At 41.3% G+C, this 27688-nt stretch overlaps 1 protein-coding gene across 5 annotated transcripts in view; it reads right to left on the bottom strand.

Annotated features, from left to right (window-relative positions):
• The window catches only part of KDM7A (lysine demethylase 7A), an 80780-nt gene that overhangs the window by 52427 nt on the left and 665 nt on the right, over positions 1–27688 (bottom strand). The gene's annotated exons all lie outside the window — the stretch shown is intronic.

The following is a 27688-nucleotide window of genomic DNA, read 5'->3' as shown; positions in this document are numbered from 1 at the left end:
TCTGCACAGCTGTGTGATTGTTTTCGTTTTCTTAGCAATGTTCAACCACGTGGCGCAGGCCCAGAGGAGGAGCTTGGGTCCATCGAGAGTTGGGGTTTTGCAGGCAAAGACTAGAAAGGGAGTTGAGGATATTTACCAGGGAGATAAAATAATGATGAACCATGAAAGCGAAACTGGACAAAAGGGGCATGAATAGAGAAAAAGGTAGTGAAAGATGGTGAGATGGTCTTAGGGGGTCTCAATATGTTCTCAGCACTGACTCAGTGGAAGGCCTTGAACAACCGATCTGTAAGAGGCAGAGATGATGCTCAAAGAGTGGGATGTTCAGAATTTAAAGTTTCTGAAGTAGTGTAGTCCATGACAGTGATAAGGTACAAGTGTAATAACAGCAGGTTGCTAAAATGGAGCAAAGAAAAGGGTCACTGGAGGTAAGTGAGAAGGTATCTCTACATTCAGTGAAACAATTCCAAACCACACTTCCCTGATTTTGGTGCTACTCCAACCAGAACAGAAACTCAAGACCACATAAGCCAACTTGACACTTCTAGAAACTCGTGGTTTGTCTCGTCATACCTTGACTATGGCCACATTCCTTATGCTTAAAAAGTGATGGTTACACCAAAAGAATTATTGAGAAAAAATTGTTGGATATATCCTGGAAAACCTAAACCAGCATACATCATGAACTAATGTATGAATATCTAAGATACATATATAAGGGTGATTCCCATAAAGCTTAGGGAAGAAAGAGAAGACAGGGACATTCCAATTAATTAAGGACACTTCAACAAAACTTGGCTAATGATCCTCAAAGACCCACGGTTCCTCTCTCCAGCTTCTGCTCTTCACTTCCACACTCACCCTCTATACTCTCTTTTATTAAAATGTCAGTGATATCTTCAGGTTTTGACCATTTCTAATCAACTGGCAAAACATTTATAGCTTACATTTATCAAAAAATTTCAGAACTTAATGGTAAATTTGGTAAATTAATAAAAAACAGTACATCTGATAAATGAGTAAATCTGAAAAACAATCCTTTATATTAATCACATAAAATATAATTTTAAAAATCAAATTAAACATAAAAATTAAATGCCCCTAGACCAAGAAGGTTATTTCAGATCTTTGGACGGCACTAAAAGGAACTACTACATACATTTCAGTTTCTCTCTCAAAGGGAGGGATAACTTCTCCCATCCCTCAGCCCCCGTTAAAAGAATTCTAGAGTCACTGTAGCTTTAACAGATATGTTAAGAGCAAATGCAGTAGGACACATAAAATGCAGAACTCTGAAAGCAAACTTTCTAAGAATAACTTTCAAATCCCCTTTAGTCTCTCACTCCATTTAGTTCTCTTATAAAACTTTCCTTCATATACAAATCGCTCCATTTTTTCCTAATGGCAAAATGTTCAATGTTTATTAGACCATTGGGAGTATGTGTGTGTATATGTGGGGGGGGGGGCGTTTCCTATGGGGTGACAATCTGACCTTTTCTGAATAACTTCCATCTATAGAAGAACAGCCTCCTTGCCATTTGGTGAGTGTGACAGTGACAACTTTAGCACTTTCTATTGTCTTAATCTTCTGAAATTGTTGCTTAGCTGGCTTTTTTTTTTTTTTTTTTTTGACACTTAACGAGAACAGAATTGAATTAATGCCTAACCAGAATTCCCTGGGATCTGCCAAACATTCTCTTTTTTCCGCTTGGATAATGCTCCCATTTATATTCCCTCCTCTTGGTGTTAGAAGAGTAGGTGGCCAAATTCTTTAAGATCTTCCTGCCAGTGGACTTCATTAGGTATTCCTCTTGCTTCAAATGTTCTCCCCATTCCTCACCAAGGAACCTTACACTACCTAGGCTTCAAAGCTCAACACAAATTCCTCCTCCTTGGTGAAACATCACTGGATCACCCCATATAAAGTCCTGCAACATTTTATTCACACACATTTCCACTCACTGATGTCTAATATTGAGCTATTTTACACACCCTATTTCCTGAGTTGAGCTCAAGACTTCTCTCAGGACCACTTATAGTGCCCTCTCAACATGATGATCCCAGTAAATTTCTGCTGATTATTAACTGTGCTGAAAACTTATTTTAAAATTGATCCGTTGTGGTAAAGTTATAAGCAGCTTAAAAAAAAAGAGTGTTCTGCTTGAATTTTTTAAGAATTTGGTATGGGAACTAAAGGCAACACAGTTGGCAAAAAAGGGAAAGATCTTTCAATGTATGAATTAGCACTCATCTTTCCTTAGACGGTAGTAGGATGTAGCAATGAAATTCATTCATTTAAAATTGTGCTTCAGTGCAAGTTTTCGCCTGTGTTTCAAAAGTTCATCTTTCTACCCAAAGGCGATTTTTATGACTTCTTCATAGAGGACTGAGTCATCCATTGTGCAACCCTCAAAGCCTCACACTAATACCATCAAAGAGGATGCGGAGTGGCCTTTGAGATGAATTAACACCAGGAATATAGAGGGTGGTTTATAACCTGCTCTTCATATTTCCTTTCATATCATAACTCTGGGGTCAGCTGAGGCCTTGGGACAACTATAAGTCAGGCAAGGATTACCCAGTCTAGTTTCACGCCACCGGAAAAACAGGTGTCAACTGGCTCCAGTGGGATGCATAGATTTTGGACTTGGTTTGGGGACTTCCCTGGTGGTGCAGTCAGTGGTTAGGAATCCGCCTGCCAATGCAGGGGACACAGGTTCGAGCCCTGGCCCAGGAAGATCCCACATGCCACGGAGCAACTAAGCCCGTGTGCCACAACTATTGAGCCTGTGCTCTAGAGCCCGCAAACTACAACTACTGAGCCCGCGTGCCACAACTACTGAAGCCCACGTGCCTGGAGCCTGTGCTCCACAACAAGAGAAACCATCGCAATGAGAAGTCCACACACCGCAATGAAGAGTAGGCCCCGCTCGCCGCAACTACAGAAAGCCCGCGTGCAGCAACAAAGACCCAATGCAGCCAAAAATAGGTAAGTAAAATAAATAAATTTAAAAAAAAAAAAGAAAGACTTGGTTTGATTTCTAGCTCCAGTAGTTTTGACTTTGAGCAACTTCCTTAATTCCTCTGAGCAGGAGTTCTCCTAGGATTAAATAGGACAATGTATGTAAATTTGTAAAGCATATGGCTTAGCATATAATAAGAAATAGTACAGTAAATATTATTAAGTAATGAATAGTAACCATTAATATTATTATGCTTCTATTAGGTACCAATCATAGCTTATACAACTCTGGGCTTATTACCTATGAGGTTGGAGCCCATGCAGGAAATTTGGCTTTATGACTAGGCTTAATATTTTTTTCTTCAGTGATGCCTCTTCAGAACACAATTAGACACTCAAATGGCCATTCTTTAAGGGAAAAAGAAGAGAATTCCTTTTCAATTTTTAATTCCTTTTTGATGGTTGAGTTCTCTGGAGTCAGTCTACCTATGTTAAAATCCTGGGCTACTACCTATATGTGCCTTTGGGTAACTTTCTCTGTCTGTTTTTGGTCTCATCTGAAAGGATGGAGATAATGACAGTATCTCCCTCAAAGTTAAGCAAATTAATTAAGTTAATAAACATAAAGCGTTCAGAATTGAAACTGCAGAACAATTGTTTTGGTGGTCCAAAAATCTTACTTTGCTAACCAGTATTAGCTTAATAGGTTGATACTCCTGCTAAAAGTACTAGGATGCCAACAGGCATTTCCACTTTTAAATTGCATTTTATGCAGTGTTTTAACCCTAAGATACTCTATTATCAATTATCAGCTAAAGCAAAAATTTATAATTTGCACATATGAAATATTTTCACTGAAAATCAACCTGGTAGTTTTTTATTAAACCTGTGGTTTAATAAAAAAAAACCCAACTTCTGTTATTCTCTTGCTGACATGTAAAACTCTTTTCAAAAAATTAAGTGCTTTTCTTTACAAGTTGAGTATGGCATTGAAGATTTTATTTTTTGACACATTAAAGCTATTTACTGGCATATAATATGCTTAACTACATTTAATAAGGATTTTGAATGAAGTGCATACCCTGAACCAAATTCCTTTGGTTCATAATAATCTCAGAAAATTAGATAGTTTTTCTACCTCTAATAGCCAGCTCATGCTTCCAACTGTCCTAGGGCTTCCTGAATTATTTCCAACCAGCTGACTCAGAACATCTATGTTAATAAGGGTGAGGGAGGACGACAATATAAAAAGGAAATGAACAAAAAACATGAAAGGAAAATAAGAGGGACTGAAGAACCAAGAGGTAAGCTCACGGATACAAAATGTACCCCTTAAAAAGCTGAAAATCCTGTTGACATGCTTCTAATAAAATTTGTCCCAAGATGAATGTGTGAAACATATACATCAAATATAATTTACACGCTGAACATTATACTACTTGCCTCTAGAGCACAGAAAACACGCTTGTTCTTGTCACTGTCTATCTGACACCTGAGTACACAGGGTAGGCAACGTAAATGGTAAATGGATTAAAGTATCTTTACAAATAAGCATAAACAAACTATTATCTCAGGAAGGTAATAATTTCTACTAGGATGCTCTAAAGAAAGAAAAGCTGCTTTAAATTTCTGAAATATCCAAAAAGCTAAGTAGATTTGCTTTTCACCACCTTGTGGTCGTTCCACTAGCTCTTCAATCTCTCAAACTAATACTCTCTTACTCCTCTTTAGGAATCTACTTTCTGCCGGTGCGGCTATGCCTGAGGTATGCCAACAGCAACTAAGGAACGCTGTAGTGCAAATGGTGCCCAGCACATCTGCTGTTTCATGAAGACGGACTACACTTCTACTTATAAGCCCTGAAACAGCAAATAAATGCCATCCCAAAATGAATATTATGTGAGAATTTAATAAGAACTTTGTAAATCATCTTAGGGGAGAAAAATCTTGCCATGATGATAAAGGATAAACAGTAGCAATTACATAAACGTTTGCTTGGAAATGTTAAGTTAATAAAGGAAGGAATTAAAAACTGTGCCATCATTATGTACATTACTGCCTTCTTTTTTTTTTTTTTTGGCTATGTTGGGTCTTCATTGCTGCACGCGAGCTTTCTCTAGTTGCGGTGAGCGGGGGCTACTCTTCATTGTGGTGCATGTCCTTTTCATTGTTGTGGCTTCTCCTGTGGAGCACGGGCTGTAGGCGCGTGGGCTCAGTAGTTGTGGCTCGTGGGCTCTAGAGCGCAGGCTCAGTAGTTGTGGCACACGGGCTTAGCTGCTCCGCGGCATGTGGGATCTTCCCGGACAAGGGCTCGAACCCGTGTCCCCTGTACTGGCAGGCAGATTCTTAACCACTGCACCACCAGGGAAGTCCCCGCTCACAGAATATTTACTGACGGAAAGCAGAAATTCCAAGCACATTAGGGAGGCATTAGTTTGGGCTACTATCCTGGCTGTAAATACCCTATTATACTCAAAATTAAATATGAATTTTGCAAATATAAAGGGGTAGAAAATGGACGTGAGGAGGAAAAAATAAACAATGGGTGACTTTTTCTTTCGAGATCTCAGTTTGAAATATCTTTTTTTTTTTGGCGGTACGCGGGCCTCTTACTGTTGTGGCCTCTCCCGTTGCGGGGCACAGGCTCCGGACGCGCAGGCTCAGCGGCCCAGCCGCTCCGCGGCATGTGGGATCTTCCCGGACCGGGGCACGAACCCATGTCCCCTGCATCGGCAGGCGGACTCTCAACTACTGTGCCACCAGGGAAGCCCCTAAAATATCCATACTTTTTGTCAATGTAAAAGGATGCATTATTCCTGAATGTTCAAGTTTAGTCGCAGGTATATAATCCCATTGTGCAAAAAAGATCTCTGTTCATTACAGATTTATATATTATGCCCATTTATTCTGTTCTCCTTTCTTGTAGCTTCTAAGTGTCCTTATGTTAGCTTGATTTTCCAAGTAGGGTATCTACTAAAAGAATACATAGATTAAATAGATAAGCAGAAATAGATTTTTTAAAAGATAAACCAATAGCCATCATGTATTTTCATTTCAACCCAGCTGACCGTTTTAATTCCCATTGTGAGCATGGCAAGGAAAGCTATATTTTCCAGGGTCTAATGACACCTACAGAAGATTTAATATATGCATGGCTAAGAGATCACACCCTGGGATAAAAGACAACAGGAAGTCATAAACTTCTATATTGAGGTCACTTAGTGATGAGTCAACTACAAAGGACAGGAGTCAACTCAAGCCGATCTAGTTCCCTAATAACCTTTCTCCTCTTGTAAACAGTCTTCAGTGCCCAAACCTAAGGGGAGAGACTACATTCTGAGTGAAGCCAAGAGAAAGGATTCATCTTAGAGAACTTTCTGTTGGGACAGAAACTAAGGTTTCTAAGGGGGACTACTTAACACCCTTAGCAGGCTTCTTCATTCTCAGTGAAGGATGAGTTAAGAGTAGAGGTTTGGATCATGGAAAGCCTGACATAATCCTTAACGAACATCCCTACATGAAGATTTCAAAGAACTTCAACAAAATTACAAATCAGAAGTACCCATCAAAAGCAAAACGGGTAGGGGCTTCCCTTCCCTGGTGGCGTAGTGGTTGAGAGTCCGCCTGCTAATGCAGCGGACACGGGTTCGTGCCCCGGTCCGGGAAGATCCCACATGCTGCAGAGCGGCTGGGCCCGTGAGCCATGGCCGCTGAGCCTGCGCGTCCGGAGCCTGTGCTCCGCAACAGGAGAGGCCCGCGTACCGCAAAAAAAAAAAAAAAAAAAAAAAAAAAGCAAAACGGGTAGTGCTGAGTTGTCCAGAAAAGGTCAACAGCAAACACTGGACCATCCTATTTCAAAACATACAGTAAGGGCAAAGTGTTAAGCGTGTAATACGTAGGGGTTTTTACCTATTAGATCCATTCAAAAGATAACATCATTATAGGTTCCTCAAGGTTCACTTTGTAATTCTTCCTTATTTCCACTAGAGGTCAGATGACAAATGATTGGCAAATACAAGAAAAATACAGGTAGTCCTTGCTTTGCATGGTAGTGTGGGAGCATAAAAATAATTATGCAAGTCGGAACTACGCAAAGCTATCTTCGTAATCAATGGGAAAATTACAGTTGTCCCCTGAGCTTCAAAAATGTTTGTTAAAACATTTAAAACTCTCTTACTGTTGGTTATAATGTATGGAGAAATGAAAAATTCCTAAAACATTTACTTAGTACACTGTAATTTAAACCATTATGCTCTTAAGGTTGCCTTCACTAAGTGCTCCTGGCTGCATATCAAGAATCTCTCAAATGGTGGCAGTGTCAACATTCCTACCATCAGTTACTCATTTTATTATTTCATTTATGCTCAATTTAAATTTCACTTCCAGAAACATCACTGTTTGTTCTTTGCTGGACTTTCATCTTTATTGACCACTTCCCTCTTGTGATTACCCAGCTCTGTAGTACGTCACGCTTATCAATGGGAAACAAGGAAGCAGTACAACAACACCCTTTCCTGTCTCTGTGTGAGCTGAAGAACAGATGCCCAGCTGTTGTGGACACACTGACTTGCTGACCTGCATACTGAAGAGCTAGCAGCAAAATCTATACTTTATTTGCACAGTTACTATATCATGATGACCAAAATTTGAATCGTGTCATGGGGGACTAGTATTTAACTAAACCATGGCGATAGAGCGATATAATGAGAAATATATATTTGGTCCTCAACGCTGGCTCCTGGCGCAAGAGCACCTAAAACCCTGGTAAGTTCCCGAGTGACGGGAGGAGTGTCTTTTGTTATTCATAACAAGCCCCTTTCAACCACACCTGAGTTTATGCTAATACGGTGGCTCTGGGTGGGTCCCTGGATAGCTTCAGTATGGCTGAGTTTACCAGAGGAGCCAACCAGGATTAGAGAGTGAGAACTTTCAGCCCCATCCCCCAACCTCCAAGAAGGGGAGAGAAGCTGAGAATTATGTTAATCACCAATGGTCAATGATTTAATCAATCGTGCCTACACAGGGGAGCCTCCATAAAAACCCTACCCAAAGGGGTTCGGAGTGCTTTGGTGTTGGTGAGTGCATTCACGTGCCAGAATAGTGGTGTATCCCAAACTCCAAAGGGACAGACGCATGTGGGACCCTTCAGGACCTCACCCTATGTACCTCTTCATCTGGCTCTTCATTTATAACCTTTATAATATCCTTCCTAATAAACTGGTAATAGCAAGTAAAGTCTTCCCTGGGTTCTGTGAGCCACTAGAGCAAACTATCAAACCTAAAGAGGGGGTCGTGGAAACCCCCAATTTGTAGCCAAGTCAGACAGAAATTTATGTAACCCAGGAATCCAGTATTTGCAATTGGTGTCTGAAGTAGGGGGGCAGATTTGTTGGACTGAGCCCTTAACCTGTGGGGTCTACACTAACTCCAGGTTATTACTGTCAGAGTTGAATTAAACTGTAGGATACCCAGTTGGTGTCTGTAGAGAACTGGAGAACTGCTGGGTGTAGAAAACCCACACATTTGGTATCAGAAGTGTTATAAGTAGAGAAACAGTTTTCCTTTGTAGGGTGACCGAAACCTGTGAGAATCAGAAAGGACAAAGTGCGGACTGCGTACACAGCGTTCTCTAAAAGAGCATTTCTTAAACTATCCCACAGGAGTTAAGGGTACACACACAAAGATTCCATAGTCAAATAAGCCTGGGAGATGCCGGGCTAAGATCAAATCACTACTTACCAGCAAGACTTCTTGGAGAATTCAACAAATTGATGTGCACTTTGCACCTACCAGATGGGGATCTAGATGGGGGCTATTACTTCCCACCTTAGGAATGTGTTATAGAAGTTAATTTTCAGACTCACCAGCTGTGAAGAATTTACTATAAATTTAATGTTTTATAACTATAATTGTTACAATTTAAATTCACAAACTTTTTTTTTAACTTACAATTTTACAACTGGTACAAAGTACCAGCACATTAAGTGTTTTGTGAAACCACTCCCTTAACAACAAAGGATACCAAATTAGTGACAGCATTACCAAGCATTTACAGCACACATTATCGGAAAGCACCTGAGCAAAAAGAGTCAATAATCGATAACACACTAAAACTTTTTAAAACTATCGTTTCAAACTGAAGAGAAACGTATCAAGATGTTTGTCTCAGATTTCCCTTATCACAATATAATCAACAAATATTTATAGGGCACCTTCTAGGCTCAAGCCTAAAGACTGTGTACCCTTACTTTAAAGAGCTGACAATTTTGTCAAAATACACAATCTCCATAAGAAGCAAGATACACCATATCTCTATGCCAGCATCTGATTTTCTTCTGGGTAAAATTACCTATGAGCCAGGACTACCCTTCCCCACAGAGCTTCTGTCCTAAGGTAAGAATTCAAAGCTACTATCTAGCACCATGAGCTCTCTGACTTCAAAAATTATAACCTTGCCTGTCAAAACTATTTAAAGAATATTTGCCAAGTCCCTTTTGCATAGCTTGACTCCATTCCTGGCTAGGCCCATCCTACTGTCACCAATGTATCAGAATGACAGAATGGGCAATTTAAGAAGACATCTTATCAGATTCCCCATCAAAATTCTGAAGTTTTTCTCTAGTTAAGAAAACACAGAAAATTAGAAGCAGCAGTGGGGACTGGTTAAAGTAGATAAGAGACAGCAGGAAAAAGATATAGCAAGGAAGGAGATGAAACGCTATCAATGAATTGCTCCCACTGGCCTGGAGCAATTTAGTGCACAGATGAGATGGTCCAACACATGCCAACAGCTCACGGGGCACAGAGAATAACTAAGGTCCACGATGTTTAGACATTAAATGATATAGTATTCTATCAAGAAGAACATAATACATTGTTGTTAAAATCCTTCCAAAAATAGTTAACACATAAAGGATTTTATCTTCTGGGCTTCCCTGGTGGCGCAGTGGTTGAGAATCTGCCTGCCAATGCAGAGGACACAGGTTCGAGCCCTGGTCTGGGAGAATCCCACATGCCGCAGAGAAACTGAGCCCGTGAGCCACAACTACTGAGCTGCGCGTCTGGAGCCTGTGCTCTGCAACAAGAGAGGCCGCGACAGTGAGAGGCCCGCGCACTGCGATGAAGAGTGGCCCCCACTCGCCGCAACTAGAGAAAGCCCTCGCACAGAAACGAAGACCCAACACAGCCAAAAATAAAATTAATTAATTTTTTTTTTAAAAAAAGAATTTTATCTTCTGAGTAACTTTTCTGGGATACTCAGCCACATTTCACAAGTAGAATCTTTCAGTTACAGGAAAATCTTACTTAAGCAGACCATAACAGTCCCCGAAGATGGCAATGCTGTTGCTAGTTTTTTATATGCTAATTAATCTGTAAAATGTTAACACTTCATTGCAGTTGTTCCCAGGCTAAAAGGTTACTTACTACTATGAAATGCTTCTAGCATTTTAAGAAGTAGGGATTCAAAAGGAATAAAGGAAGGAAGAGATCAATTAAAACAGCTTCAAATTAAAGCCCTATCACACATAAACCCCAAGTCAAGGCATCTTTTCAAGGTTGTACCAGAAAACTATTCAATGAAGTAAGCAAGCAGCTTTCATATTCTACTTTGACAGTCATGGTCCCAAAGCATCTGCACACAGACATAAGTAACTGAAAACACACTTATTATACAGGCATTAATACACGAACATGACCATCACGTAAAAAATCTATCTGCTATTTCATAAGTGGAATCCAAACTCTACTTTCAAATCCAGTTGTCTTATGATCACTCACTTATGGCCACTCTTCACATTAACAATTTTCTACCCATTTAGGTTGGAGTGTCCCAGAAGCAGACCCTGACACACGAATCTGAGGGGGTGTCCATATTGGGAGGTGGTCTCTGGAAGCACTGGTAGGGGAGCGGAAAAGGGGGACAGGGAAGGAGAGGAAGCCATAGCGGGCACCTTCACAAGCATTTGCCCCTTTGGGGACATCTGGAAGACTACGCAGAAGGGGCTTCAGGGTGGTCCCAGCAGTGGAAGAGGAAGCTAGGTATTTATCCACTGTCTCCTAATCGACAAAGGTTGAGGGCTATCCAGAGGCATTTACTCCTCAGAATTTCCAGCCTGCTTCAAGTACAAGCTGCTGAGCACCTGTAGCCAGAAAAAGCCCTCAGGTCAAGTCTCAAGTGCTTACAACAAGAAGTATTCCAGAGATGGAGACACAGACAGAACTAGAGATAGAGATGGAAACACAGAAAGCCAGGGGAGAGTGATGGGGCTTCTGCAGAGCCTGCTACCTGTGCAGCATTTTAGTCTACCCAAACTAATATGCAGACATACTGACATGTGTTCACTCTTTGTACACATACGCTCATCTTAACACTCACTGTGTTCTTCACCCTTCTGTCCATTATTCCTCCATCCTCTCTGGGATGAATAATGAACAAGTATACACATAAAATACATATAAATAAAGTTATTAGAGGTACATAGGTATGGACTAAGTAAATAATATTACTAATTAATAAGTAATATTTAATACTTAATTCCTGAACAAAGATTAAGGACAAAATAATCCAGCTTGATGAGGAAATCCACAACTGATTTGTATATGTGGGAAACCATCACTGGAACTCAGCAATTCCCCAGAGGGAGAAATAATCATTCCTACCAACTTACTATATATCAGTTCCAGAGACAGACATAAAAGTGATGGGTTTTAAAGACAAATTTTGTCCCACCTCTGAGAGCAGCCTCAACTCTGGGTTCACCTACCACGAATCCCTTGTGAGACTGGATCACTGTGCAGAAACTGGACCAGGGGAGCAGATGGAAAGAGGGCAATCGTCTTTTAGACAAAAAAGATTAAAATATTTTAGCTATTTTAAGTTCCACAGAGAAAGCAGCACTTCAGGAACTATTTTTAAATGAAGAAAGAAATCATGCTGATGACCGGGGAATTTCCAGAGAAATTATTTTTGCTGAAGAGGGGAGTGTTAACGCTAAATTACGCTTATGTACCTGCGGTGAGGGGTGGGGGGAGGGTTAGAGGGAGGGTAAACTGAGAAATGGGGTGGGTCTTAGAATGAGGAAAGAAAACAAATGAAGCTAGGATAGGTAGAAGAGATTAGGTCATGAAGAGACAGCTAGAAGGCAATGTAAAGCATGGGCGGTGAAAGCAGGGAAAAGGCATATTAGCAGGTGGAGGTGCAGGCCATAATATTAGGTTCTTCTTCGTTTAGTATGCCACAATATTGTACATGGGCAAAATACGCACTTGACACTACCTGCTTTCCTTCCTCAAGAGATGAACTTTATGCTGTAAAATGAACCCAAATGCCTTCTATGGCTCAACCATTCACTCATTCAAAGCACTATCCGGACACTGGAAATACAGCGATCATAAAATCAACAAATCAAGTATCTGTACTCTTGAAGCTTACATTTTATTGGAGGGAGACAGACACACAGGAGGCTAGTACAGCCCAAGCGAGCAGTGGCAGGAGATGATGCCGGAGAGAGTGTGGGGACCATCTGCAGGGTCTTTCAGGCCACAGGAAGGCTTCTGCTCTGAGTGGGATTCTTTAGAGGGTTTCAAGCAGAAGAGTCACAGGGTCTGACATTTTAAAAGCTGTTTTCTGTGCTGGCAGAAGGAGGGGCATTAGTTAGGGGGCTACTGCAATAATCTCAGTTTCTATAGGGAAGGGATGTGAAAGTGATGAGAAGCGGTGAGATTCTGAAGGTAAGCCAATAAAGGATTTTAATTAATCCCTTATTAATAAAGGATTTTGCTGAAAATGTAATGCAGATTATGAGAGAAGAAGCAAGGGTGACTCCAAAGATTCTGGCCCGAAGGACTTGCCACTGGCTGAGGTGGAGAGATGGGGTGAGTAGAGCTGATTAGGAAGGGAACTCTGGAGTCCGACTTTAGATACACTAGAGGATAGGATGCCTACTATTCATCCAAGTAGAGATATTAAGTTGGCAACTACATATTTAAGACTAGAGGTGAGGGAAGAGGTCTACAAAGGAGATAAACATTGAGGGATCATCCACATACAGATGAAAGCTCAAGTGGTGGGACCAGATAAACGCTACCCTGCGGTACTCCCGTGACAAAAGATCAGGGAGATAAGAAGGAAGTGCAGTGAGCAATGAGGGGGAGGAGGGAAGAGTGAAGCAGCAGGAAAATCAGTAGAGGGATTTCCTAGAAGACAACTAAGGTGAAACTCATTGGTAACTTTGACAAGAACTCTTCCAATGGAGTAGTAAAGATGAAAGCCCCATTGGACTGGGTTCAGAGAGAATGGTACCTCAATTAGATAAAGAGAGGAGAGAAGAAAAACAGCCGGAGGCATTAAATATGGACAGTTCTTCTGATGAATTTTGCTATAAGGGGAGAAAAGAAATGAGGTTGCAGCTGAAGGAGGAATATAAGGTCAAGGACTTTTTTTTTACATGAAGTTATATATTATTTGCACACTAACGAGAAAAACAATGATATTGTGAGAGAGGGGGTAATGCCGAAGTCATGTCCTTGAATAGGGGAAAGGAGATGGGATCTAATACACCTAAGGATAATTTCCAATGACTTAGCAGTTTCCTTTTCTTCCTAAAATTACATTTCCAGAAATTTCCTAATTCTGAAAAGAGATCTCTCCATACTAAAGCAAACTTTGGCTCGCATATAAATGACTGAATGCAAGATGTGTAGCACTGACACTTCAAAAACAATGACTAGAATAAAAAATGTCTAAAGGGGAAAAAATGTCATTTATTTGAAGACTATATGCTATTTTGACAAAATAGATATGCTACTTTTCATCATTTAAGGATCCCTTCTTTCTGTGGGTGTGTACAAACCTTCTAGTTACTTTTTATTGATCTAGTTCGAGGTCTACCAGAGTGTAGAGTTATGCATACCTGGAGGAGCAGACTTCAAGCAGGCTTGAAGACTGTTAGAAAGATGGCACACAAGAGAAGAAGCTGATCCACAAGTCATCCAATCTTGCCATAAATACTGAGGAATATGCTGAGGTTGTGAGCAGTTACTCACACCTGCTGGGCAGGCAAGGTCACCATTAAAATAGGGAGGAACCCAGAGGACCCCAGCACCGTCAACAACGTGAGAATGGTTGAACCTGATGGGATCCAGTTCCCAGATGGCATCATCATTGGCAACAGGGCACCTTTATGAGAACTGGAGGCCGGGGAAGCTTGTCCTGCCAATGGGACAAATTCTGCTGGGCCTCCTGCTTTATAGAGCCATTCTCATTTGGTTAAGATCTTCAACTCTCTACTTCCATTAAAGAAGCCTGTATCCTTTCCCTGTCTCTGTATTACCCTTTTATCAATCACCATCACCCTCCTGACAATCTTACACATAAACATTTTAGATGATGAATACTCTTTATCTCAATAAATATATCTTTTCTCACAAATATTAAAATATGTAGTGAGCAGTGCAAACATATGATTTAACAGAGACCACTGTTTAGGACAAAATTAAATTTAAAAAACCAAAATCCATTTAAAGTTGTTTTAAAGAAAAATATTAAATAAATATTACAAGAGCAACACAGATATGGCACAAACCATGACGGTGGTCAATAAAAGCTTGAAATGTGACAGTGGTAATGAAACCAAAAATCACTGATGTGGTGAAGAAAGAAGAAAAGTCATGCATATCTTAAAATCACTTGATCTTAAAGTCCTAAGAAAGCTTGTACCACAGTCTTCCTCGCTCCTGGCCAAAGAAACAAAAGAACCTTTCAAAGCACTGGAACTGTTGAATGAATCATGCAGCAGCCCTGGGGCCAGGATAAGACTAAAAACAAACCATCCTGCAACTGGCAGGAGGTAAGTGGGTAGATTCCCTGGGTAACACTCCTGAAGGGACAGGCAGCCCCAACGAGGTGATTCTGAGGGAAAGAGGTGTGTGAAAGATCTTTGGAGCTTTCAGAGGATAATCATTTCCAACAAGGGGTTCAAGAAATGAGAAAACAAGTTCAGATCAGGGATTCTGATCTCTCCTCCCACAAAGGCAGAGGCAAGAATAGGAAAATAAGGCAAGCAGAGCCCAGTGCTGACTACTTGGCATTTGGATGGTTGGAAAAGCAGGCGTGAGGAAAGAAGTCCCTGACTCGAATAGAAGGGACTCTGCTCTCCCAGTAACCATGGCATCTAAGGAAATGCTGATCCTCTGATATGCGGAAAATAAGGACAGGCCAGCAAAAAAAGGAAAGTGACTTCAAGAACCAGACACACAGAAAGCCAGCCTTAAAATAGGAAGAATGTAAGAGAGGAATATGAGTCAGACCTGTGAAAAGTTAAATTAAGTAAAAAGACTAGAATTCCTCTAATCTGCAGACAGCTTATATCCCAAGGTTCCTTCATAAAGTAGTAAAGTCAAAAAAGACTGATCACATGTCTACAGTGTGGCGTGCGTGACAGGTGAGGCAATGTAGGAGGAGGTGACAGAGAAGAAGAAAGCCCCGGGAACCCACAAACCCAGGCTCTGGGAGAGAATGCTCCCCTGTGGTCGGTCACCACAGAAAGCTTCCGAAGTCATTGGTGGGAACCGGCCAGAAAGCCTCTGCTTCGAGGGTACCTTTTGCCCCATACTTCGTCACTTAATGGCTCAGTCAGCATGCTTTCCAAACTGCTTCATTGTTCTGACTTTTGTTCATGTGTTTTGTTTTGTTTTAATAATCTGTGGGGTTCCTGGGCAGTGTGAATATCTCCATGTCTTCCAGACAGATTCCAGGACCATTTTCTTTTCTTTTCTATATTTATTAACATTAAAGTATCCATAGGACACTGTATAAATCAAAAGGACCACAGTGGACTACATTCCAATTTCTTTGTCAAATAGGACCACTCACTGACAACAGCTTTTGTGCATTAAAAAACACCAAATTGGGGCTTCCCTGGTGGCGCAGTGGTTGAGAGTCCGCCTGCCGATGCGGGGGACACGGGTTCGTGCCCCGGTCTGGGAAGATCCCACATGCCGCGGAGCGCATGGCCGCTGGGCCTGCGCATCTGGAGCCTGTGCTCCGCAACGGGAGAGGCCACAACAGTGAGAGGCCCGCGTACCGAAAAACAAACAAACAAACAAAAAAAAAACCACCAAATTACCTACAATGGTATAGCTTCCTCCAGCTTTTTCAGTTTCATAATTTATTGCATGATAACAGACTGTTATGATTACTAACTGATAAATAGAAGTCAATATTATGCTTGAATTTCTGTGTTTTGTGCTCAAGTTAAACACTTCCAGTTTACAAAGGAAGAGTTCAGCACTTCTCCACAAAGCATTCTGGAAGAGTTTTATTTCCCCCTCCCCATAATAAAATACAAATTGGATATGTCATTGTATTTCCTCTAACAATGATTTTTTGATGTATTAGAATCACCAGATGAATGCAACTTACATACTGGTAAAGAAGTATCTTACGTTTGCATAGTTGGTACGTTTAAGTTCATCAAACTTATATTTCAGTACCAGCGTTCCTTATGCTTCCTGTCTTTGATCAACAGTCCCTTTAGAAAATAAACTGTAAATAGGACTACAGCTAAAAACAATTTCAAAATGTATAATGTAGGAACTTACCTTAAGAATACGTAAATGCTCATCAAGAATAAAGATAAACACACACACACACACACACACATATATATATATATACATTGCAGCACTGTTAAGTAAATACAAGAAAAAGAGAGAGGGGGAGAGAGAGAGAGAGAGAGAGAAGAGAAACCAGATGAAGAATTCCTCAACAGAGAACCAGGTAAATTATGGTAAATCCACAGAACGGAATTCTACACAGCCATTAAAAAGAATGAGATATCTGTATATGCTGATGTGAAAAGCTCTCCCAGACCTCCAGAATTTTTTAATAAACGAAAAAGAGCAAGGTACAAAACCATGTATACCGTATGAACCATATGAACCCTTCATATATGGATGGAAATTCAAAATTGTTAATGGTGTTTACCACTGGGGAAAGAGGACTGTAGGAAGGAGACAAGAGACTTTCACTTTTCACTTTTTTATCCTTCTACATTGCTTGAATTTCTCACCAGATTTTGGGGGGGGTTCTTTTTGTTTTTTAATTACAAGTTATGTGGTCACAGGAGACATGGACCTTTTTTAAAATTCATCATTTTACTTCATATTGCTTAAAGTTAATAAATATTATACACTGAATTTTTCCTTTAATATTCAATAGAGGATGCTAATGAGCCAATGAATTTCAAAACTAGTGATGAAGGGAAAGAATCAAGCTTCTTTGTTTGTTTTTAGGGAATTCTCCCATCTTATTATCATTATTTTTTTTTTTTGCGGTACGCGGGCCTCTCACTGTTGTGTCCTCCCCCATTGCGGAGAAGAGTCTCTGGACGCCAGGCTCAGCCGCCATGGCTCACGGGCCCAGCCGCTCCGCGGCATGTGGGATCTTCCCGGACCGGGGCACGAACCCCTGTCCCCTGCATCGGCAGGCGGATGCATCGGCAGGTGGACTCTCAACCACTGCGCCACCAGGGAAGCCCTATCATTATTTTTTTAATTAATTTATTTTATTTTTGGCTGCGTTGGGTCTTCGTTGCTGCACACGGGCTTTCTCTAGTTGTGGCGACCTTTCTCTTCACCGTGGTGCGTGGGCTTCTCATTGCGGTGGCTTCTCTTGTTGCAGAGCACGGGCTCCAGGCACGCGGGCTTCAGCAGTTGTGGCACGCAGACTCAGTAGTTGTGGCTTGCAGGCTCTAGAGTGCAGGCTCAGTAGTTGTGGCGCACCGGTTTAGTTGCTCCGTGGCATGTGAGATCTTCCCGGACCAGGGCTCAAACCCATGTCCCCTGCATTGGCAAGCGGATTCTTAATCACTGTGCCACCGGGGAAGCCCAAATCAAGCGTTTAAATCTACCTCTCCTATACAAATGGTAACCAAAGGAGTAGATGAAGGAAAGTTTTCTCTTTATAGAAGTATTCCAGCTAACAAATGAAGAAGAAATTTTAAAATTAAAATAGCATTTTGCAACTGCTAATTAATGAATGAATGGATACTGGCATTGATCAATGGCAGCAAACATGACAAAAAGAGAAACAACCAGACATTTCATGCCTCCTGATAGAAGACTACACCGCCCACTTACAAAATATTCTTGGCGGGAAAAACCTGAATCTGATCAAGCTTGTCTAGCTCCAACTACCAATTTACAGGAAAGAGAGGAACATGTTGAAAGATACTGCAAGGATGTAATAAGCAAAATCCAGAAAGTGGAAAACTTTAGAGGGTAAACAACCACTTTCTGCAACAAATAAATTGCAAAGGAAAAAAGAGAAACATGAGGAAAATCTACTGATCAGGGTTTTCCAACAGCAGCACTACGGACATTTAGGATCAGATAATTCTCTCTTGTAGGAGCTGCCCTGTGCAGGATGTTTAGCAGCATCCCTGCCCTCTACCTATGACATGCCGGGAACAACCCCACCCCGTCCCCCTGCCAAAATAAAAAATGTCTCTAGACATTGCCAAGTGTACCCTGGGAGGCAAAATCCCATCCAGTTGAGAACCACTGCTACAGATTAAGAGACACATCAACTAATCATAATGTGTGGACCTTATGTGGACCTTGATTCAAACTACAATACCAAAATTTACTGTATTTACCATTTACTATACCAAAACAGTAAAAAATATTATGACATTTATGATACAACTGAAAATTTGAATACTGATGATATTACACAATTTTCAATTATTTTTAGTTGTTTTAAAGGTATTGTAGTTTTTCTTAAAAGAGGCCTTATCTTAATAGATATACATGCTGAAATAGTCACAGATATAATGACACGTCACCAGTTCACTTCAGAATAACACCAAGTGCAAGGGAAATGGGGGCAGGGTTAGATGAAACAAGATTGGTCATGAATGAATTGATAATCACTAAGGTGGAGTGATGGTTATCTAGAAGCCTATTATACTATCCTATTTATTTCTGTTTATGTTTGAAAGTTTCTCCAAAAAACCCACAAAAATTGAAATTAAAGTCAAAACCATCATGGTCGCTAGCAACATTCAGATGAATTACAAACCAACCCAGTAAGTGAATCTTCTTTTTTTTAACATCTTTATTGGAGTATAACTGCTTTACAATGGTGTGCTAGTTTCTGCTTTATAGCAAAGTGAATCAGCTATACATATACGTATATTCCCATATCTCCTCCCTCTTGCATCTCCCTCACACCCTCCCTATCCCACCCCTCTAGGTGGTCACAAAGCACTGAGCTGATCTCCCTGTGCTATGCGGCTTCTTCCCACTAGCTAGCTATTTTACATTTGGTAGCGTATATATGTCCATGCCGGTAAGTGAATCTTAACGTTCAACTAGTTTCCATTAACCATCCCATGTATGCTTGCTCAAACACATGCAGGGGCTCTCAGAATATATAAACAGATGATTCTAAAAAAATAAAAAAAGAAAAAGAAAAGAAAGAAAGAAGGAAGGAAAATGGCCCTCAGCCCCATGAAAAATTGTTCAAACTCACTTGTAATTAGAGATATGCAGATCAAAACATGGATACCATTTGTCACCTATCAGATTGGCAAAGGTTAAAAACATGACAACACATCCTGATGACAAAAATGTGGAGAAAGCTGCACTTTCCTACACTGCTGGTGGGAATGAAAGCTAGTCCAACCATTCTGGAGGGAAATCTGGTAATCCTGACAAAACAATGCACTTAATCTTCTAACCAAGTAATCCCACTTCTAGCAATCTAACCTGAAGATATACCTCCATTAATATGAAAATACATATGCACAAGGTTATTCATTACAGCATTGTTTGTAACTATAAAATATGATAAACAACCTAAATACCCATACACAAGAAAATGGATGAAAAAAACAGGGTACATACACACAAAGGAGTACCATACAGCTGTTCAAAAGAATAAAGAAGAGCTCTAGGAACTGACATGGAGTGATTTCCAGTGTACACCGTTAAGTAAAAAAAAGCAAAGTGAAGAGTATTTATCGTATGCTACACAGTGTAAAAAAAGTAGATATAAGAAAATACACAGGATCTGCACATGTGTGGGAAAACGAACAAAAAACTCCACACAGAAAGGATAAACCAGAAACTAAAGAGAGTGATTACTCGTGGGGATCGGGGAGATGGGGGACCGGGACAGGTAGGAGGAGTGAAGAGGGCAAGACACTTCTGAGTATTCCTTTTCATGTAACTTCTGGCTTCTCAGAACCACAGTAATGTTCCACATACCCAAAATATAAACCAACAATTAAAACCAACCAGGACAGAGGAGGAATCCAAAATGCAACATAAACAGTAACAAATAAACCTGAACTATATTACAAATAAATAACACACTAAAGTAGAAGAAAAGAAGTAAGTTAACTTTAGAAAACGGTTTTCTGCCTAGATACTATAAGGCTAAAAACAAAAACAAACCAAAAAAAACCCTACACACAAACACTGTAATCTACTTAGCAAACTGGGTTTCTCAGAAGGGTATGGGTTAGCAATTTGAGAACTACTTTATGTACTTTATATATACACTAGGATTGAACAAATAAATATATTGTAGATAATGAGAGCTGCATTTCTGTTAGTCAACAAAGTCATAAGTAAGGAAAGGGGGAAGTTTAAAATGAACCCTGTGGTGTTAGATTAGAATCAAAGGTATCACTATAAAGTTTTATGGTTTTAATACAAATAGACATAAACACAAATACAGGTGTGTGTGCACGTGCGTGATTAGAGTGTTTCCTAGCTCTGTCCACTGAGAACGTCTAGAAGCAATGAGCCTACCGAGTGCCAGACTTTGGTTTCTAACAACCATTCTCCAATAAAAGGAACCAGGGCTCACACAAATACGTACAAAAATCATATGTCGGACTTCCCTGGTGGTGTAGTGGTTAAGAATCCGCCTGCCAATGCAGGAGACACGGGTTCAAGCCCTGGTCTGGGAAGATCCCACATGCCATGGAGCAACTAAGCCCGTGCGCCACAACTACTGAGCCTGCGCTCTAGAGCCCGCGAGCCACAACTACTGAAGCCCACCTGCCTAGAGCCCGTGCTCCACAACAAGAGAAGCCACCACAAAGAGAAGCCTGCCACTGCAACGAAGAGTAGCCCAACTCGCCGCAACTGGAGAAAGCCCACGCACAGCAACAAAGATCCAACACAGCCAAAAATAAATAAATAAATAAATAATTTTTTAAAAATCATGTTACCATTTATTCACACCATAATTAATGGAAAAAGTATAATATTAATGGAAAAGTAAGAAGGCAATCACTACATTAATAAAATGTAACTTCCAAAAAGAATTAGATGCTTGGTAGCAGCTTCAACATCAGCACTGACCAACTGCTCAAAAACTGTTCAAATTATTGTGGGGTTTCAACTGCTCAAACCAACCAAAGCTTGCTTTATAATCAAATTCCTTTACTTACTCCTGTTCTGTTCTTATTCTTGAGCCCCACGATGTCAGATCATCAAATATAAAGGCATTCATCCCCTTTAGGTGATCAGTAAACTCAATTTCATACCTAAGAACGCAGGATATGACAGCATACCAAGCAGAAATCTGCTCCAAACTGATGGTTTAAAATTTTTTAAAGCTTGATGAGAGAACTGTATGTTAGTGCCACTAAGCATTCTGAGATAAGACTCCATTTCACAACATATTTTAGTTCAAATAGCAAAACTGAGTATATATGTAGAATACTATTATAAGTGAAACATATGAAGAAAATACTCATATATTCTCCTATGATAAACTGTCACATCAAAAAAAGATGTTGAGAAACTCAGTAAATAGACTTTTTTTTTTTTTTTGCGGTACGCGGGCCTCTCACTGATGTGGCCTCTCCCGTTGCAGAGCACAGGCTCCGGACGCGCAGGCTCAGCGGCCATGGCTCACGGGCCCAGCCGCTCCGCGGCATGTGGGATCTTCCCGGACCGGGGCACGAACCCGTGTCCCCTGCATCGGCAGGCGGACTCTCAACCACTGCGCCACCAGGGAAGCCCATAAATGGACTTTTTGTCTCTTACAGGGAGATACATGTTCACCTATTAAGTTTATAATACTAAAAGACTTGATCATTAAGCGGAAGCATAGATAAAACAAATTTTAAAAATAATTCCCATCCTTAACATTAAAAAAAATCAAAATACGCTCCAGTAAGAAATCCATTATAATAAGGATGAAACAGAGTTAATTATAAAACTTTTCAAATACTGATTTCATACTCTGTTCCCAAGGCAGTTATGATCATTTTAAACATATTTACACCAAAGAAAATAATTTTAATAAAGGAAAAAAAGGAAGATGTTTACAGATGCATTTCTCTGGAGCTCTGGCACATCTGTTTTACCTGCATCACACCCCTCCCCCACCCCCACCCCACGATAGAGACAGAGATCAGGTCTGGCTCTATGACCTTCTAGCTCTGCAGCCCTGGGAAAGTTACCGACCTCTCAACCCTCAGATCCCTCATCTGTAAAATGGAGATGACAACAACACTTACCCAGCAAGGTTACAGTGAGAGTTAGATGAGTTAATTAATACAGCTAATGCAGTTAGAACCGTGCCTAGAACTTGGTGAAGCATTCAACAAGTGTTCCTGAGTTCCTGGGACTCTAAGAGTGAGTAGCTGAGAAACTCCTATCCAATAGCACTATTCTAGGTAAAATGCTTCCATCCCCATAAACCAGGCTCTTCGTTCATTCAAACTTCAGGAATGAAAATTAATATAGGACATTTGTAAATTACCAAAACCACTCAAACATTTAAAATCATCCCTCACCTGGATTATCACAATAGCTTTCTTACTCACCTGCCTGTCACCTTTGCCTCCCCTCCAGTATTTTCTCCATGTAGCAGCCAGAGTGAACCTTTTAAAGGTTAAGTCAGATCGTTTATTCCTCCACTCAAAATATTTGACTATTTGCTCTTAGTGAAATCCGAAATTTTCTAGTGTTCAAATGGCTCCTTCGCACAGCCTTGCATATCACACCGTATGAAAGTAGTCTTATACCACCCCCAGTCCTCTCTCTTCTCCTAACTCAGTTTTTCTTCACAGCACTTAGCATTCTTTTGTCATGTATATTTACTCATCTGTCCCACCTCCCCACCATCCCCACCTCCACAGAATGTAAGTTACAGGATAGCAAGGACTTTGCTTTGTTCATTGCTATATTCCTAGCACCAAGAACAGCGCCAGGCATACTGCAAACTGGGCCAAAGCCAACATCATAGACGATAAAGCACAAGAGGCAGTCCTTTGTGTCCGGAAAAAGAAATGAAATAAAATTACAAAATACTATGTGTCAGCTACTAAAGTGGCACATTTTTAATTTTTTAAACTTTTTATTTTAATGTTTGAAGTGTTATAAAGCTTTAAAAAAATCTTCAGTGCCCATACAGCTCAGTGAACTTTTCCATCTGTATACACTCATGTAACAACAACCCAAGACCAAGATATAGAACATTTCCTGCACCTCAGAAGCTCCCTTGAGCCTCCTCTCAGTAAACAGCCCCAGAGTGGTGAGTATCAATACTAGTCTGACTTCTACCCAATTATGCCTGTACTTGAACTTCATATAAGTAGAATCAAACAGTATATGCTTTCATGTCGGTCTTCTTTTGTTCAACCTTATATCCGTGGGATTCACCCACGTTGTTGCATACATCAGTAGTGCATTCCTTCTTTATGGCTAAGTAGCATTCCATTTTATGATTATACCACAATTTATATAATCGACTATTGATGACAGTTAAGTTGCTCCAGTTTGGGGATAACATGAATAGTGCTGCCATGAATGGGCTTCTGGGTTCATGGGTCTGTCTTTCGGTATCTGCAGAATGGCAACATTTTTGTTTGTTTGGGTTTTTGGGGGGAGGGCTGGGGGGAGGGAGATAATGGTTAATAATACCTTAGTGAGAATCCAGGGAAACGCAAGTAGGCAGTAGGTGAGAGTATAAACTGAAATAACCTTTCTGAAAGACATTCTGGCAATAGGCACAAGAAGCCTAAAAATATCTATGCCCTGTGACTAATAATTCTACTTCAAGGAAATTTCTTATTGAGTATTTACATGGGCCAGATCTTCTTCTAAGTGTTTTACATGTGTTAACTCATTTGATTCATTCTAAGGAAACGATTAGAGATGCTCAACAATGGTTTATTCAGAAGGATGTCAATCAACCATCCATCATTAGGAAATAGAAGAAAAACTAGTCAACAAAGTAAAAAACTAACAAGAGGAGAATGATTTTGAAATGTATTGTACTTCCATGAAATGAAACTCTATGCAGCCACCGAAAATGTTTCTCAAAGATCATTAAAGATATAGGAAAGGGCTTCCCTGGTGGCGCAGTGGTTGAGAGTCCGCCTGCCGATGCAGGGGACACGGGTTCGTGCCCCGGTCCGGGAAGATCCCACATGCCACGGAGCGGCTGGGTCCGTGAGCCATGGCCGCGAGCCTGCGCGCTCGGAGCCTGCGCGCTCGGAGCCTGTGCGTCCAGAGCCTGTGCTCCGCAACGGGAGAGGCCACAACAGTAAGATGCCCGCGTACCGCAAAAAAAAAAAAAAAGATATAGGAAAAAGTATACATTTATGAACGTTAGGTAACAGTAGAATACATAAAATAAATTCCTAGTTTTGTTTTATTTTTAAAAAGACATACGTATACCTTAAATGTTAAACTACTGATAATCACTGGAAGACATGGGTAATTTCATATTCTTGATTCTCTTCTGTACCTCCCAATTTTTCTACATTACTTTTGCCAATCAAAATGAATATATGAATAACAAGACTAATAAATAAAGGTGTTTACATTATAATGGGGAGACAAAAGACATTATAATACAACTGAATTAGGGCAATGATGCCGTTTTGCATAGGATGATATAAAAGCTCTATGGAAAGACATCTATCCTAGAGATTAGTAGGGGGTAGGGCATTGTCAAGAAAGACCTCCATTGTCTTACTTCCACCAAGGACTCAGAGAGGAAAAACTCCGTCTCTAGGTTGGAAGGAAGCTGCCCAGGAAAATCCTGTTAATTCCTTAGCTTGCTGCCCCTAGGGTATCAATTATATGCTGTACCCTGGGCACATGTTCTTTTCCCCTCTCACTTACCGAAAAGGCTTAGGCAGACTGAGGGACTGCAATTCCTGAACACCAAGGATGCAGTCAAAGTTCAAAAGCCTCACACCTGGAGGAAGCTGGTTCCACCTGCCCTCATGCCTGGCTAAAAAGCATCAAGGGAGGATCTTCCTTCCCACTAAGGATAAATTAGGGCAAAAACTTTTCGGATTTCCAGATGTCAGAAACTCCAGGCAGAGTTAACCCAAATTTATACCAAAATCTACTGACTCCTTGAGTTTAAAAAATTCTTCTACTCAAAAAAGATAAAAGTACCAAGAAGTTATACAGGAAAGACAATTCTCTGTATCCACCCTCCTACCCTCTCTTTCTCTTCTGCAGATGGACCATCCCTGGGAACCAAAGGAAAGCTGAGCATGGGGGTTAAAGTTGTACTTTGGTACTTTAGGGGCCAATTCTCACATAAACAAATGACAGTTGTTTAATAATTAATACCTAAGGAACATTTTGCTGTGTTCAACAAAGCATTCATTTTGTGGTACAATAAACAAAGTAAATATTGATTACAGGAAAAACATATGGACCCCAAATTACCAATGTTTCATTAAGAATTAAACTTGCTCATAAGCATGGCAGGACATTATCAGGAAATTTTCTAACTTTTGACATCTGAATCACATTAACTTATCAAGGATTGCTGGTCAAAAAAGCCCTGGGTTCAAAAAGCACTTTTCAAAGTCACTTCCACAGATATAAAGTCACACAAATCTATGTGACAAAGGAGACCATACTTGTTTTGGCCCTGCTCTCCCTCCTTCACACACACCCTCTTTATTCTCCCTTCAACTTCTCCTATTTACGAATTTGTATTTAAATGTATTAACAAAATTCTCCATAAACTACCTGCAGCTTTTCATGGTTATAGTGTTACTTAAATTAAGATAAATAAAATTGTAGTCAAAAATATATTAACCTATCAAATCTCTACATTGTACCATGGGACAAATTTCTTATGCAGCTAAAATAGTTCTTTGAAAAAAATAAGAATTTACATAATCACCAGGGATTTGGGTTTTATTCTATATGTAACCTAGATTTTTGGATAATCTCTATTCTGGTTGCCTATGATGGGAAAAAAGGATGTAGAAATAGAATTGGCAAGACTTGGTATCTTCATATTTCAGTTTTACATACAATCAAAATATAGGCGAAACATCGGTTTCAAGTAATAAAAAAAGAACTTTAGATAATTTATTCTTCATTACAAAGCGGCACATTTGCAATAACATTCCCAGCATATACCAGACTATTGAAAGATTATCTGATATACAAAATAAGGATGCTGTCCTTCTTTTACAGTGACAATTTGTTGTGGTTTTTTTCCCCCTCTGTTGTTGTGCTGTCAGAACTGTGCAACCTGAAAACTGATTAAAACTAGCTGTAGTTGAAAATTAAATAAAACCAACTGTACCTAGCACTAAACACTGACAAGAACGCTGTAATTTAACTGGTTTTCTCTCCCAGGTCCAGTAGAGGGAGACTAAGACATCTGGCCTGGTCGTGTAGCGTTTCTGCAAAATTGGGGAGGGGGGGAGCGGAGGCTGTATTTAAATGTCCTGCTGTCAATCAAAGGACACTTCCTACAATCACAGTCACCATATCTGCCCTTACCCGCGAGCGTACTCTCACCCAGATACGACACGAAACGGTGCTCGGGAAACCTGCATCACCTAAAAGTGACCGCAGGCTTTGCCACAAGACCCAAATAAGGACTTTGGGAGCCCAACCTCAACTAGTTTCTTTGTTTAAATGCCTGCGAATCCCTCCCACGCCGGAGTCAAGAGGCTGTGGCGCCGCCCTTTATTAGCCTCACACTTTGATTACAAAACACACGAGTCGGCGGCTCGGCGGCGGAGGCGGCCCAAGCTCTCACAAACGTCAAACCCGAAACACAGGCGGCGGCCAAGGCAGAGGGCGACACTCGCCGCCCCCGCCACCCGACCCGAAATCCCCACCATCCGGAGAAAGTTGGCCCGCACCAGGCCCCCGGGCGCTGGCCCCGGGCCGCCCGGGTGTCGCCGGCCCCTCGGGCGACGGGAAATTTCACTCTTTGTAAAGTTTGGGCTGCGGCGCGGGGGCGACGCGGGGGGTTGGGGACGAGAGGCTGTCCCTTCGGGCCCCGCTGCCCACTCCATCCGCTCCACCCCCGCCGGGACGGGTTGCGCCGGGGTGGCGGGTGGAGGCCACGACCCGAGCCGCCCCGCCGCCCCGCCCGGGACCCCCGGCCCCGAACTTCCGACTGGCATCTTTCAAGTCCCCGAGAGTGCCTCATCTGTTGCTCTGTTTACTCCGCGGAGCCCCGCCGGGCTGGCGCTACCGACGCCCCCGTCTCAGCGCCCCGCAGCCGAGGAAGTTTGATAAAGACCGGGGAAGGGGGCGCGACCGCGACCCGCTGGCGGAGGCGGAGGGAAGGAGGGCAATTTCTGGAGACCCCGGGCCGTGGCCAGCCGGTCGCCGCCCGGAAGGAAGGCGCGGCGGCCGGCCGGGCACGGCGGCCGGCCGGGCGGCGACTCCGGGCCGGGAGCCCCGGGCGGG

Source organism: Delphinapterus leucas, chromosome 9 (assembly GCF_059928025.1).
Source record: "Delphinapterus leucas isolate spDelLeu-1000000601 "Yukka" chromosome 9, BTC_Dleu_Yukka2, whole genome shotgun sequence".
NCBI lineage: Eukaryota > Metazoa > Chordata > Mammalia > Artiodactyla > Monodontidae > Delphinapterus > Delphinapterus leucas.
This window is presented reverse-complemented; position numbering and strand designations above follow the sequence as displayed.